Source organism: Canis lupus, chromosome 22 (assembly GCF_003254725.2).
Source record: "Canis lupus dingo isolate Sandy chromosome 22, ASM325472v2, whole genome shotgun sequence".
NCBI lineage: Eukaryota > Metazoa > Chordata > Mammalia > Carnivora > Canidae > Canis > Canis lupus.
In genome coordinates, this window is record NC_064264.1 from 5,235,886 (window position 1) to 5,250,318 (window position 14,433).

At 50.2% G+C, this 14,433-nt stretch overlaps 2 long non-coding RNA genes across 3 annotated transcripts; both read right to left on the reverse strand.

Moving 5' to 3' along the window:
* Positions 1-4,050: 4,050 nt before the first annotated feature.
* LOC125753375 (uncharacterized) lies at positions 4,051-9,433 on the reverse strand. Its single transcript, XR_007405059.1, has 3 exons — positions 8,092-9,433; positions 4,975-5,098; positions 4,051-4,404 (listed from the first exon to the last, which is right to left on the reverse strand). It is a non-coding gene; the product is annotated as an uncharacterized LOC125753375 (long non-coding RNA).
* Positions 9,434-9,542: 109 nt separating this feature from the next.
* Positions 9,543-13,382, reverse strand: LOC112678875 (uncharacterized). Of its 2 annotated transcripts, XR_007405060.1 has the most exons (4): positions 12,989-13,382; positions 12,660-12,722; positions 10,488-10,669; positions 9,543-9,747 (listed from the first exon to the last, which is right to left on the reverse strand). It is a non-coding gene; the product is annotated as an uncharacterized LOC112678875 (long non-coding RNA). The 2 variants fall into 2 exon arrangements; XR_003147956.3 differs by having other exon boundaries at positions 9,543-10,669.
* Between the last annotated feature and the right edge of the window lie 1,051 nt (positions 13,383-14,433).

The following is a 14,433-nucleotide window of genomic DNA, read 5'->3' on the forward strand; positions in this document are numbered from 1 at the left end:
TGTTGGTCAGTGACCACTGCATGCCTGTGGAGTATTGCTGCCTGCCCTGTACAAGGAGGACCCTGCAGCTGGCGGGGGCATGGTGGGGGGATGTGGGGGGTGCTCTGCAGCCTGTGGGAGCAGCAAGAGAAATGCAGTAATCAGAAGATGGGGTGGCTAGGTCACCCAGGTGTCCAGGCTCTGAACACACTGTGTGAGAGTTGAGGGGGGAAAATGAAATAACTGCAGGTGACCCCAGATTTGTTGGGAAAAATACAAACTAAAAACCCACACAAGGGACAAAAAAGGGGGGAAACGAAGTATTTTAAGTGCCCAGCTAGCAGCTGACGCGTGAGGACAGTTTTCTGAACTGATACACTCAACCCCTTATTAGAACCTTAGAGTTCATTTGGTCACGGGTCCTTATTTTTAAGACCTTTGGGATTTGGCTTTGGATCCCTCAAGAGAAAAAAGGGAACTATCAGGAGCCATTGCCTGATTAACGCCTAAGACCCAGAAGTTTCTGAGGTTCATTGCCAGCTTTGCCTGCAGAAGTGGCTAATGCTGGTTCCGCTCGTAACAAGCTCCCGGTGCTCCCGTCCCTGGCGCCTGGATAATCCCAGATGGAGAGCCGGGCTTAGCTGCTCAATCTGGGGACCACAAGCACGAGTTATTTCTTTTTTTTTTTTTTTTTTACAAGTTATTTCTTTTAGCAGAATCGGGCGATCGCCCTCCTGTATCTCTGAGGAGCGGCAGGGTTGCGGGGTGCAGGGAGGAAGTCTGCTAAGATCTGATTGCGGGGCACTAACCATTGCGGGGGTGCCCACGGCCCCTCCCCAGTGCTTTAGCAGCTTCTTTCTCCTTCTCCCTCCAGGGATGCTCCAGCTTGAGAGGATGAATCCAATCATGATAAGAGCCAACATCTTCTGGACGCTTCTCTATGTGCCAGGCACCCCTGCAAGCGCAGCTCACAATTACCTCGTTGGATTCCCACGACAGCCCTGGTGGGGGGCGGGGGGGTGCGCTGTGCATGGCTCTAACTTCCAGATATGCTCTGCTTTCAGAGGGGGGCTTCTGGAGCAGAGAGCGGGTGAGCAGGCTGTCCAAGGTCCCAGCCCTGGCAGGAGGGTGGCACCCTGGTCTCCTGGAGTGCCTCCGCTTACGTCGGTGCTTCTCCCAGTCTGGGCTGGGAATGGAGCCCAGGGGAAGGAGGGCACGGGAAGGCAGGGCCCTCGCCACACACAGGGGACTGGACGAAACCGGCAGGATCTGTGACATGAAGCAAGTTACTTGACCTCCCTGTGCCTCATTGTCCTTATGTGCAAAAGGAAAAGAGCAGCAGTGCCTGCTTGGTAAGGAGGTTGGGAGGACTAACTCCCCCCTGGAACAAACCTGGCCTTGAAGGGAGGTCTTCGGTATTGCCATCGTGTTGTTTCCCACCCCGGCGCTGACTGTGGCCCATCCTGGGGGGCCCCCTGCTTCCTGGGGCAGCTCAGTAGTAGGAAGCCATCTGAATGGCTGATTTCCAAAGAGGTGCACCACGAGGGAGGCTTTCTAAGGATGGGACTTTTGGATCTACAAGAAGGTGACGGAGACAGGCGGTGGCACGGGATATTAGTTCATTTAATTTGCACAGCTTCTGAGACCATAGATGCTCTTATCCTCCTGTAACAAGTGGGAAAAGTGAGACCCAGGGAGACTAATCAACTTGCCCACCATCAAAATCGGGTAAGTGGGAGAGCCAGCTTCCCACCCCGGGCCCTGAACCCGTAGCTACCTCGTCTCTCTGCTCACGGAATCACAGTGAGCGAGCAGGGACCCCTGGGAATGTACCCCAATGGGATCTGCAGTCAATCAAAGGGCCCCTTGCCTGCTTTTGGTCTTGTTTTCCATCAAGCAAACCTGCTGCCTCCTGCTCCCGAAACAGGCACCCCCGCGGTGTCCTGGGGGAAGCCCAAATGCTCTGCAGACGCACCTCCTGGGGCTGGAGGGTGGGGGTGCAGGTGGGGGCTCCATTTCTCCTCCTCCATCATCACCCCCACCCCACACAGAGCCAAAAAAAAAAAAAGAAGAAGAGAGAAAGAAAAATATCCTTTGTGTGGCCCACAAGATTTAGATTTAGGCATCGATCCTGCTTCAGCACCGAGACCACAGAGACATGGGCTGGTTCCTGGGCACTTTGGTCAATGATTTTAATTTCACCTTATTTGTTGTTTGCTTTCTCGGGAAGACTTCTACAATCGCCCCGCTCTGTCCCCTGGCTGGCTGTCTCAGATCTCTTTCATGTCCCTCTTATTATTTGTATTTTTATTCTCTGGGGGGAAAAAAAAACCCAACATTTTTTCACTTTGTCATTTCTTGGGGTTTGCACGAAGCCCGCAGCCCCAGTTAGCACCTCAGAAGCATGACACTTGACACCTGAGTTTCCAAGTCTCACCTGCCACCTGCCGGGGCTGGGACCACTGCCTCTTCCTCCTCTTTTCCCAAATCTGCTGACCCAACTCTGCTTCCTTTGGAGGAAGACAAAAGCGGGGAGCCCGCCGCCTCCGAGGCCCCATCACCACCCACGTGCAGAGCGGCAGCTCGTCTGAGATGAGCTCAACGTTTGCTCAGGCAGCTGCGGTGCTTCGCAAACAAAAAAGTGCACGGTTATTTCCATCTCCCGAAAAAGAATTCAGCTTCGTCCAATTCACACTATCTTCCTTCTTCCGATAGAAAGATCCTCGGGGGGGGGGGGGTTGCCCTGGGCATTTCAAATTCAGGCGAATTCCATTTCATGCCGAACTCCCTCAAAAACAGGAGACCCCCAGCCAGTCGAATTTTGGGGTGGGGGGGGCTTCACTCGCCTACCCCCTGCCCCACTCCTGCCTGAAAGCAGGGGGCCCCTGACCATGGGTGTGCTATGCACTCCTCCTGTCTTGAAGGAGGAAAAGCAGAGGCCTCCTAGCCTGGAATCTGAGAAATTCGTTATTCACCACGGAGAGCATCTCCTGCATGCCAGGCACTGGGGTGCCTGGGGGGGCTCAGACACTGGGGTGCCTGGGGGCGCTCAGTGGCTGAGCATCTGCCTTTGGCTCAGGGTGTGATCCTGGGATCGAGTCCCACGTCGGGCTCCCTGCATGGAGCCTGCTTCTCCCTCTGCCTGTGTCTCTGCCTCTCTCTCTCTCTCTCTGTCTCTCATGAATAAATAAATAAAATCCTAAAAAAGAAAAGAAAGCAGACACTTCCTTGGTTCTAGGAGAGAAAAAAAAAATTAAGACTCCTGTTCCGGTCTTCTAAGTTGAGCATCAATGGAGAGAACCTTCAAGAGGGTAATAGATGGAGATGAAATACCAGCTTTACTCTTGGTAAAGGCCAGACTGAGGCTGTGTTTGGATACGCAGCCTCCTACCATCTCCCCCACACCCGTCCAGTGCACTGGGGCAGAGCCAGACTCCCCAGGCCCCCCAGGGGTGGAGCGTGCCCCCAGCTCACTGCTGGGCCCAGAGCAGGGAGTCACCCCGGCTGCCCCCCAGGGACCAGGCATGCAAGAGAGAGGAAGGGGAGAGCCCAACCCGGCCAGGCCCTTGGCCGAGTGCCCCGGTGCCTCGCGCTGGTGACTCCTTGCAGAGAAGGGGTGAAGGAGGGTGGGGAGTGGGCCAGGAAACGTGGGACATGGAGCTGGAGATGCCCCCCAACCAACCCACTGCCTGCCCCCCCGAAGAGGACAGACAGCCCTGCGTGGAGAGGCCAGGAAGCAATGAGAGGCCAGGAAGAGCTCGGGAAAGCAGGTGGCCTCGGGGCTAAGCCTAGGATGAGCGGGCCCGGCCACCCGGCCACGTGGCACAAGGACGAGGACGGGCCGGGGCTTGGGGCAAGTGCGCCCAAGGCCAGGTGGGCGGCCTAGGTCGGTCGGGCCCTCGGAGCAGCAGCCTCCTCCCTCGCCATCCCGCCTGCAACTGAGCCCAGCCGCTCCCCGGGGTGCCTGTCACAGCAGGTGCTCAGCAGCTGTCCTGGGGGCTCCCCTCATATCCCCGGGGCCGGGCTGGTCCCCAACCGCGGAGCCCGCGCCCCGAGTCACCTGCTCCCCCCGAGCCTCCGCAACGATCCCTCCAGGAGCGATGTTTGCACAAGCCGGCTGCGCTCGCAGCCACGGTCCTCGGTAAATACAGAGTTTTATTATTAGAAGGTGATGAATTTTTAAAATGCCAATTCTGGCCTTTTCACCGAGGCAGAGGATAACTCCGGGCTGCACACGCTTGGCTCCTCCGTCGTCAGAAACCTCACCGGTCTCAGCTCCGGCCGAGGACATGACCTCGTGCCCGGGTCAAGGCTGCACCGTCCAGGGGATCAGAGACAGCCTGGGGGGCCCGCCAGGCCGCTCGAGTCCTGGGGAGGCCCAGGAACATGCGTCCAGCGTGGCATGGTAAGGAAAAGCAGAAAAAACTATATTTTATGTAAAATTTCCTGAAGGTTAAGCAGGGACCTCAAACTCAAAAACTTAAAAAGAACACGGTGAGGCCTTAACATGACACATCCGAGGGCCGGGTTTGCTCCCTCCCGCTGCTCCCCACCCCAACCCCCCGCCTGTTGGCTTCTCATCTCTGGAAACTTGGCCCTAACGTGCACATCAGTGGACCCGGTGGCCGGAAGGTCTCAAGGAAGCGAGTCGTGGTCACCCAGGGGAGGGCGAGGTCTGCACTGTGCATATTTGCAACTACTGGTTCTTAATAGTTTCAGCTTTCCACTCATTTTCCCTTCTGTGTTTTCAGTGGGATGAGTTGTCCTAATTCAGGTTTTGGCTCTGTAGCCCTGATTCTTAGCCGAAAGGGAAGGCTGTCGGGGTGAGGCCCACACGCAGAGCCCATGTGGGGCCACGGGTCTTGGGTTGAATCATGACTCCATCACTTTGTGGCTTTGTGATTTGGGCAAATCTCTTCATCTCTCTGGGCCTCATCAGCCAAAGAGGGCTGGTTACAATCCCTCTTTCAAAGGACAACTATGAGAAATACTCACAGGGAAAGCATTGAGCTCCCTCTTGGGCAGAGTTTGGAAACCCCAGCTGTAGGATCTCTTTCTCCTCGATGCCTCACTCCTAACCTAGAACCGCAAGGCATGTGGAAAGCCAGGTAGATAACTTCTAGGGAGAGAAAAATAAGAGATCAGAAGCAGCCAGCATTTGGGACACATCCCTAAGTCTCAGCAGGTCGCTGAGCTAACCTGGAAACAATCTGGCACATGCCCAACAAGCCTCTTTTACTGATGGGATCAAACAACCTCACGAAGACATAAAGTTTGAGGCATGGAGTCCCCATAACCACTGGGACCTGTGTGGGTATAAAGAGATTCCTTTATCTCTTGGATGAGATGATTTCCCTTCTGCCTCTTGGGCTTGCACCAGAAAGTTCAATGAGACCCTCTCCCATGGCACACATCGTTCTACCCCATTTTGCTGTTGTCTGTGGACATTAGAACGTAAGCTGGTTGGACAGTGGGCAGAGTCTCCATTTCATTCATCCTCGTACCTCCTTCCTCCCCCATAAGCCTGCCTGGTGGCTGCCAAGTACTTGTGCCAAGAAAAACCTCAAAAACCAAAGAACTTTATTAAGGATTGGGCCATGGAGCATTAACACCTAATACCTAAATTCTCTGCTAATCCCACTCTAGCTTTTGTCCTTTGATAGTTTCCTTGTCCTTCTCCAGTTTAAAGCTCTTGATGATATAAATTATTGCCTCTACCATAATATTATTGTCTGTCTCCCTCATTACATTATAGATTCTTTGGTTGCCCATAAAACTTTTTTAAAAGATTTTATTTTATTTATTTATTTATTTATTTATTTATTTATTTATTTGAGAGAGAGAGAGAGAGCATGGTGGAGAGGGGCAGGAGAGGGAGAGAGAATCTCAAGCAGACTCCCTGCTGAGCATGGAGCCCGATGCAGGACTCCATCCCAGGACCCATGAGATCATGACCTGAGTCAAAACAAAGAGTTGGCCACTTAACCGACTGAGCTGTCCAGGTGCCCCATGAGTGTCCATAAAACTTTAAATGTAACACTATTTAGAAATAACAGACTGTGAAGAGGAGGAACTGGTTCTTTTTACAAAAATTCTTTACTGAGGTGAAATTCACATAACACAAAATTAACTGTTTTAAAGTATACAGTGAGGTGCGTTGAGTCCATTTGCACCTGCAACTGGTTCCAAAACGTTTCCATCATCCAGAAGTAAATCCTGTACCCGTTAGGCAGTCACTCCCTATAGTCCTCTCCCGGTCCCTGGCAACTCCAACCTGGGTCCTGTCTTCGTAGACTTACCTGGACATTTCCTATAGGTGGAACCATATGACCTTTTGTGTCTGACGTCTCTCATTTAGCATAAATGTTTTTAAGATCCCACCATGCTGTAGTACGTGTCACCACTTCATTCCTTCTTACAGCTAGCCGGGTAATATCCTATTGTATATGCCACATTTGATTCATCCATTCCCTTGCTGAAGAGTGTTTTAGCTGTTTCCACCTTTTTGTGTGATGTACATTTGTGAGGAACTGGGTCTTTGTCGCCATTGTACTTCCAGCACAAGAGGCTTGTAATAGATATCCGTGGGTAGATGTCCAAAAACTGGTTGTGAAAAAAAATATGCCAATGTAATAGATTTACATTTCCCTATAAGCTTAAAGGGTCCTGCTCCCTCATCTCTAACTCCAAAGAAAAGAGCCACAGTGTTCAGTGCTTGGCAGATGTTACGAGTGCTGATGTGATGACAGTCATGGCAGTAATAACGAAGAACATGGGAATAATGTAGTCCTGGGTTTCACAGAAACACAGATGGTGGCAAGATTGGGTCACTTACCTATTGTCCTTTTTAAACAAGATTTACTTATTTATTTATTGGGATGGGTGGAGGGGCAAAGGGCGAGAACCCCAAATGGACTCCCCACAGAGTGGGAAGCCAGAGTGGGGCTGAATCTCACGACCTTGAGATCATGACCTAGGCCAAAGCAAAGAGTCAGCCACTTAACCGAATGCACCACCCAGATGCCCCAAGATTGGGTCATTTAAAGATAGGCCACCGGGCCCCTGGGTGGCTCCACTGGTCAAGCGTCTGCCTTTGGCTCAGGTCATGATCCCAGGGTCCTGGGACCGAGCCCCACATCGGGCTTCCTGCTGAGCAGGGGAGTCTGCTTCTCTCTCTCCCTCTACTGCTCCCTCTGCCTGTGCTTTTTTCTCCCTCTCTCTCAAATAAATTAATTAAACCAATTAATTAATTAATTAAAGGCTGCCTATGTTGTAGATGTTCCTCAGCGCCTGTAGAAATCCAGAAAAAGAACACAAAAGGTCTAAGATTGGAATAAACCTTCTCATCAGGAGCCTGGAGAGCAGAGCCAGAACATGCTGGGTGTGAGCAGTGGGGTCAGGCCTGCTGGAAGTGACTGGTGGGCCCTGGGGGGGCTGGGATGGCACCAGGCTGACCCGGAGTCAGAGAGAAGCCATGGCCAGAGCAGGGACAGGCCCCTGGGATGAGAGCAGCACAGCCTCAAACTGGAGAACAGTCCCCACAGGGAGAAAAAGCTGGCGGGCGTTGGCCTTTTCAGTGGCGCCTGAACACACCATCAGGAACTATTTTCAAGGTGTTTGCATGACTAGAAAGCATGTCCTGGTCAATGTCATGTTTCAAAGTCTAATGAATCACACAGTTTTGCTGGTGGGGGGCCACTCTGCCATTGTGCTTATGGAGAGCTTGAAATAACCAGTGATCCCACGTTCATGCACTTGCTCTTCAAGCATTTATGGAACACCAACGGTGTGTGTGACACTGTGCTCCATGCAATAGCACGGCCACGGGGAGCTCAAAGCCTATGGGGGCCTACGGTGTGGTCTCAAAGATGGAATCAGAATTTACCAGAGCAACGTGAGCTGCGGAGAAGAGGCACGGGGTTGAAAGTCCACCTTTAAGGAGATGGAAAGATAGGACGCAGGTACAAGGGTTTTCCAAGTTCAGATCATACAATTATTCATTTTAAAACATTCGAGATGATCTATAGTTGGCCAATATTTGAAGAAAGGAATTTGGGAGTAAAATACTTTTTTTTTTTTTTTTTTACATGTAAGTTATTATACAATAGTTACCTGCCCATGTTCAGAAAAGTAATTGAAGTGATTTCCAATAGGAATTCCTTGTCTGGGAAAGAGAAGGCTCCGTGATCTGATGTTGTGGCAGAGCTGCTGGCAGTCCACCCGTGGCTACTCACTCTTCCTCCATGTGGCCATTTCCTACTGCCCGAGAGCTTTCAGCCCATGGGAAAGATGGGGGTTAAATTCCCCAAATTTCCCAGGTGGGACCACCTCTGAGATGCTGTTGACATTGTCTCCTGGAGGCTCCCAAGATAACTGAGGCCCAACTGCCCACTACCACATCTTGCTCATTAATGCCCTCCCTATTGGTTCCCTTCCCTGCTCTTTCTCACTTCACCACTCACTTACCAGGACTCCTGGGGAGCCCCTCACAAATAAACTCTCTGCATTCAAATCTTTGTCTCAGGGTCTGTTTCAGGTGGAACTCAACTGCTGTGGATTGAGCTGGGTCTCCCAAAAGGATACGGTGACGGACTGATCTCTGCTCCCCCATCTGCGCTGGTGATCTTTCTTGTCTGGAAATAGGATCTTTACACATGAAATCACATTAGAAAGAAATCACTCTGGATTAGGGCAGGCCCTAAGGACTGGCGCCCCTAGAAGAAGAGAAGGGACAGGGACTCGCATAGGGGGACAGCCCCGTGAAGATGGACACAGAGATGGGAGCGACGCATCCACGTGCCGAGGAACGCCAAACATTGCCAGGAGCCACCCAGAGCTACAAGAAACACATGCAAAGGATTCCCCCTGAGAATTTCCCCCAAGGAACCAATTCTGTCAATACCTAGAGTTTGGTTTTCGTGCCTCAACATCTGTGAGAAAATAAATTTTTATTCCTTTGATACATCCAGTTTGTGACCCTTATTATAGCTTCCCTAGGAAACCAATACACCAACCTATGATAAAATGAATGTTTCATTCTTCTGAATTTTCTGAGTCTGGGGCTCTTTGGTTATATTTAGCATCCCGGGGGGCGGGGCGGGGGGAGACGGTGGTCAGACTGTGATGTCAGGAGAAATCAGGCAGATAGGAATGAAATACAGGGGTAGGGGTACATAGACTCTTCTGGAGTCCTCCTGGGTGATTACACCCAGTGAAAATAAGAATGTGATCCTATTTTACAAACAGAAAGGACTGGAAGTGGCTGATAGTTCTATAACATTTGTAGCTCTCTTCCACACACGCACATAACTAAGCGGGCACAGCTTTTCAACACTAAGGTAAGTTGTCTGCCATCTTTCGATGGATCACAGCTCTAATTAAATATGGTCACAGGAGTCTGTATAACTTTAATCTCACTTATGACAAATTATATATTCCAAACCTTTTGGCTGTGTGTATTTCTATTCCATTTATAGAAAGAGAGAAGGAGGGAGGGAGGGAGGGAGGGAGGGAAGGAAGGAAGGAAGGAAGGAAGGAAGGAAGGAAGGAAGGAAGGAAGGAAGGAAGGAAGGAAGGAAGGAAGGAAAAAGCAAGCAAGAGGAGAGAAAGAAAGAAAGAAAGAAAGACAGTCATTAAGCTCTCTGAAAAGTATCTTAATTTTTTATTAAAACCCAATTCCAGTTTTCAAACCTTCAAATGTTTCTCTCTTCTTTTATCCCCCTTTACTGAGTCAGCTACCTCTTCCCTCACTTGCGTGCCAGCCCTTTTCTGTAAGAAATACATCTCCTTTAAAGTGTTTGACCTTGAGCCTGGAAGGCGGAGGACAGAGGAGAAGCCCCACAGCCCCACAGAGACATTGCAAACCCACTCCTGAGGCCGGGGGAGACGGAGCGGGAGCACTTCCCCGGAGCACTACCACGTTTTGGTACCACCGACCTCTCCTCCTGGCCTCCCATCCATCCCCTAGGCCACAGTCCTCAACCTGGTACCCAGAGCAAAACACTTGGTGGGCCTGTGGCTGCAAGTGGCCACCCCTCTCTCTTTAAAAATATGATGGGGTCTTGCAGACTGGGGTTGCCATGGTAACTCTCCAAGGCCATTCTCCACCAGACAGAGACATCCCAACAGGCAGAGAAGGGCGGTCAAGGAAATCTATCTTGACATGCAGATGGTATTTTAATTTGAGGCAGAGTCAGAAACTCTGCCTGCAGCTTGGGGTGACCCTTGGAGCAGGAGGATGCAAGTGATCGAAGTCATCTGTAATGCCTCTAATCAGACTCCCTAAGGGGGGAGAGCACTGTCTGGAAGCCCTCTTGGGGTGGTGGGGGGGAGGTCTCTCCATAAGAGAGAAGCCCAGCTGAGCTATAGAATCGGTAAGTGCTGTGAAGAGCAGAAGTCAAGGACGCTGATCCCTCCTGGACAAGGAGACCAGCCCAGTCTGGCTCTTTCTCTCTGACTCACTCATCTACTCACTCACTCTCCCCATCTCCCTCCTAGAATCTTCCCACCTTACTGGGTTCTTCCGTTCTTGAGGGGATATGCCATATTGGACTGCGGTATTCCCTGGATCGTGGAGTTCAGACCCAGCCATGCTTCCTTGTTGCTTAGCTTCTCTGGACCCCAATTTCTTCACCCGTGAAATGGAGCGAGCGTGGTGGAGGACACTGCTCAACAGGACATGGAATGACACCTGTAAATAGCACAGAAAGGGCACAGAGCCCCCAGCAAATGTTGGTTCCTTCTCCTCTTACGTCGTTTCTTCTCCTTGGTAGTTTCTGTGTTAAGAAGAGTGACTATAAATCAGAGATTACACATGTCCCTCTAGTTTAGGGGTGCTTGGTGAAAGCAAATGGGTTTTGCTGTTAATTATCATTCAGTTGGAGGAGAGACTTTCACAGCATAAACACACAACATCCCAAGAGAGTTGGGAAGGGACAAGCAGAAATATCACCCAACAAAATCTTGCTGTGGCCCCTTCTAGTGAGTCAGGACCACCGAGGGCGGGGGTAGGAGGAAGCACAAGTGTCCCCAGCAGCACAATGTGGATGAACCAGATGCCACTGAACTGTATGCTTAAAAATGCTCAAGATGGCAAATTTCACGTTATGTGTATTTTACCACAGTTTTAAAAAGGTGTGTCACTGTGATTTCCTGATTTTTTTTTAAGTCACATGATTAATTCATTAAGCTAAGAAAAAAAAAATCCATTTAGGTTTTTTTGGTTTGTTGTTAATGACCACAGTGGCAGAAAAGAGGCACTGAAAGACTTTGAAAAGCCAGGGAGGGAATGAAAAGTTGTTAACTCCCCAAAATCACAAGCCTTTGAACTAGGATCGTAGGCACACACGATCCTGGTTTGTCTGCAGGCTGCCTTTAAAATACGGTTTTTGGTTTTCTTTCTGAATGCACCCGTATTCCACCCCTGAAGGTAAATTAATCTGCACGAAATGGCAAAGTTATTAAATGAGTGCATCTCTGATGTCAGAGCTGGAAAACATTTGAGGGCTTCTGGCTTCCCCGGCGACCAACCCAGACACCCACCCCAGGGAACACAGCTTCCTTCCCGAAAGAAGGCGGCTTCTCACCTGCCAGAGGGGCTCCTGGTGAGGCCCTAGGAAAATTTGGGGTCATAAAGGTGGCTCGAAGGCTGGTTGTATTACATGACCACTTAAAATGGCAGGTGCAGTCAATTCTTTAATGACTTCCGCGGCAGCATTTGGGCTTTTGTTTGCTTCAAATTAAAAATGAAGGTGGGCAGAAGAAAAGCAATTTCAGAGAGACTTTGCTGAACATTTTCCGAGCCTGTGGAGTTTCATTAGCATCGCTACCCCCAGAAAAAAGTATGTCAATCACAGATCCAGGAGTCGAAAGGGGGTAGAGCTTTCCAGAACGGCTGTGGCCCAAGGCATGGGGGGTAGGCACTGGCGTCATGAGGGGGTTCCTGCCGTCCTGGGACCGATGAGACCAGACATTGGAGGCCACTCAGGACAGAAAGGGACAGTGAACCCTGAGCAGGGTGAGCCTGGTGGTCCTGGCCCCCTGGCTGAGGAACAGAGCGCCTCTGGAGGCCCATCTACGACGAGGGCTCTCTGTGCCGGATCCTTGAGAGAGTCCGCATCAACCTCGTACAGTAGGAGTAAAGAGCTTACGGAAGTGAGCCCAGGTGGTAAAGTGTGGGACTAGGAGGGCCCGAGAGCCCTCTCTCCTGCCACCAAACCCCAAGCTCCATTCTGTAACCTGGGAGGAGGTGGTTTTCAGGTCAGGAGGACAGTGTGGGGGCCGAAAGTGCCACCGAAATGCGGTGCTGCTAAAAACAAAACAAAAACATGAAAACCCACCAACACACCAGCGAGACCCCATCGAGGCCACGTTCTTACTGCCCGTGTTGAGTGATTAATGGGGAGCCCTTGAGGATGTCTATGCCACATCTTTAGGGGGTTTCTCCAGCCACAGGGTGGGCGCAGGCTCAAGTGGAAGGATTTCAGGAGAATGTCAATGGTGTGGCATTGAGTTGGCTTCAGGGTTTGGACCTTCTCTGTTTTCTGAGCAGTTAGTTATACTTTTTCTTTTCTGCACCTGCTACCCCTTCGTGGGGGCAGGGGGGGCAGCATAGCGAGCCGGTCACGAGTCTGCCAAGCCCTGCCTCTTCGTAGGTGCGTGACTTGGGGAAAATTACTTACATTCTCTGAGTGTACGCTCCTCTTCTAGAAAATGGGAAAAGTAATATGTGCCTCCTGGGGTTACTGTGAAAGACACAGGAGGAAAAGCCATGTGACACTTGGCAGAGTGTCACACAGGTCTAAGTGACAAATGCCATTTTCACTCTTAGGAATGGATGGGAGCCCCTTGCTCTTTCCACATGGCTTGGGCGGCAGGTGTGCCCAGAATCGAAACTGTGAAGTAAATGGAATTAACCTTTGTTCTCCTTCCAAACCTCCCATTCACACACACACCGCCCCCCCCCCCCCAACCCTGAGCTCTGAAAACACATTCAGGGGCAAAATCTGACCCGAAGTCGAGGGAAGCCTGGCGACAGACGTCATCACAGTGGGCAACTCGTACCCTCTGCTGAGGAAGCTTCATGTGTTTGGCGATGGGAGCCTAGGGTATGGGGCCCAGGTGTTTGGCTGGTGTCTAGTCTAGAAGTTGCTGTGAAGGTATTATTTTTAAGATGCAATTAGTGCTTGTGATCAGCTGCATCTTATTTTTATTGTTAAAACTTTTTTCATTTTAAGTAAACTCCACACCACACGTGGGGCTCGAACGCAGAACCCAAGACCCAGCGTTGCATGCTCCACCACCTGAGCCAGCCAGGTGCCCCTCAGCTGACTTTAAATAGAGGAGATTCCTCTCAATAATATGGGTGGGCCGCCACAACGAAATACATTAGGCCCAGGGGCCTAAACAACAGAAATTTCTTTCTCACAGTTCTGGAGGCAGGAAACCCAATATCAAAGTGCCAATGGCTTTGGTTTCTCCTGAAACCACTCTCCTTGGCTCACAGATGTGCCCCCCTTCCTGTGGCCATGTGAGGCCATGCGCTTCCTGCCACCCCACCCTCCCCACCCCATAGTTACTTCCTCTTCCTATAAGGACACCAGTCCTGTTGGATTAGAACCCCAACCTGTGATCTCATTTAACCATAATTATGTCTTTAGAGACCCTATTCCCAAATACAGTTAGGACTTAAATGTATGCAACTGGGGAGGATGCAATTCGGTCCACATCAGCCCCATCCAATCCGTTGAAGGCCGTAAGAGCAAATGTTGAGGATTCTCGAAGAAGATGGAATTTTTGCCTCAAGACCATAACACATTTGAAATCCCACCTGAGTTTCTAGCCTTCCGTTCTGCACTGCAGATGTTGGCCCTACCAGCACCTACCACCACGTCAACATCCCTTAAGTCAAATCTCTCTCCATCATCTATCTATCATCTATCTACCTATCATCTACGTATCATCTATCATCTACCTATCATCTATCATCTACCTATCATCAATCATCTATCTACTTATCATCTATCATCTATCTATATAAGATCTATCAGGGAATCCTTGGGTGGCTTAGCGGTTTGGTGCCTGCCTTTGGCCCAGGACGTGATCCTGGAGACACAGGATTGAGTCCCAGATCGGCTCTCTGCATGGAGCCTGCTTCTCCCTCTGCCTATGTCTCTGCCTGTGTGTGTGTGTGTCTTTCATGAATAAATAAATAAAATCTTTATATATATATATATATATATATATATATATATATATATATATATATAACATCTATCATCTATCTACCTACCTATGATCTATCATCTATCATCTATCATCCACCTATCTATCATCTACCTATCTACCTATCATCTCTCTATCATCTACCTATCATCTATCTATCTATCTATCTATCTATCTATCTATCTATCTATCATCTATCTCTATCATCTATCACATATATGTGTGGCATGG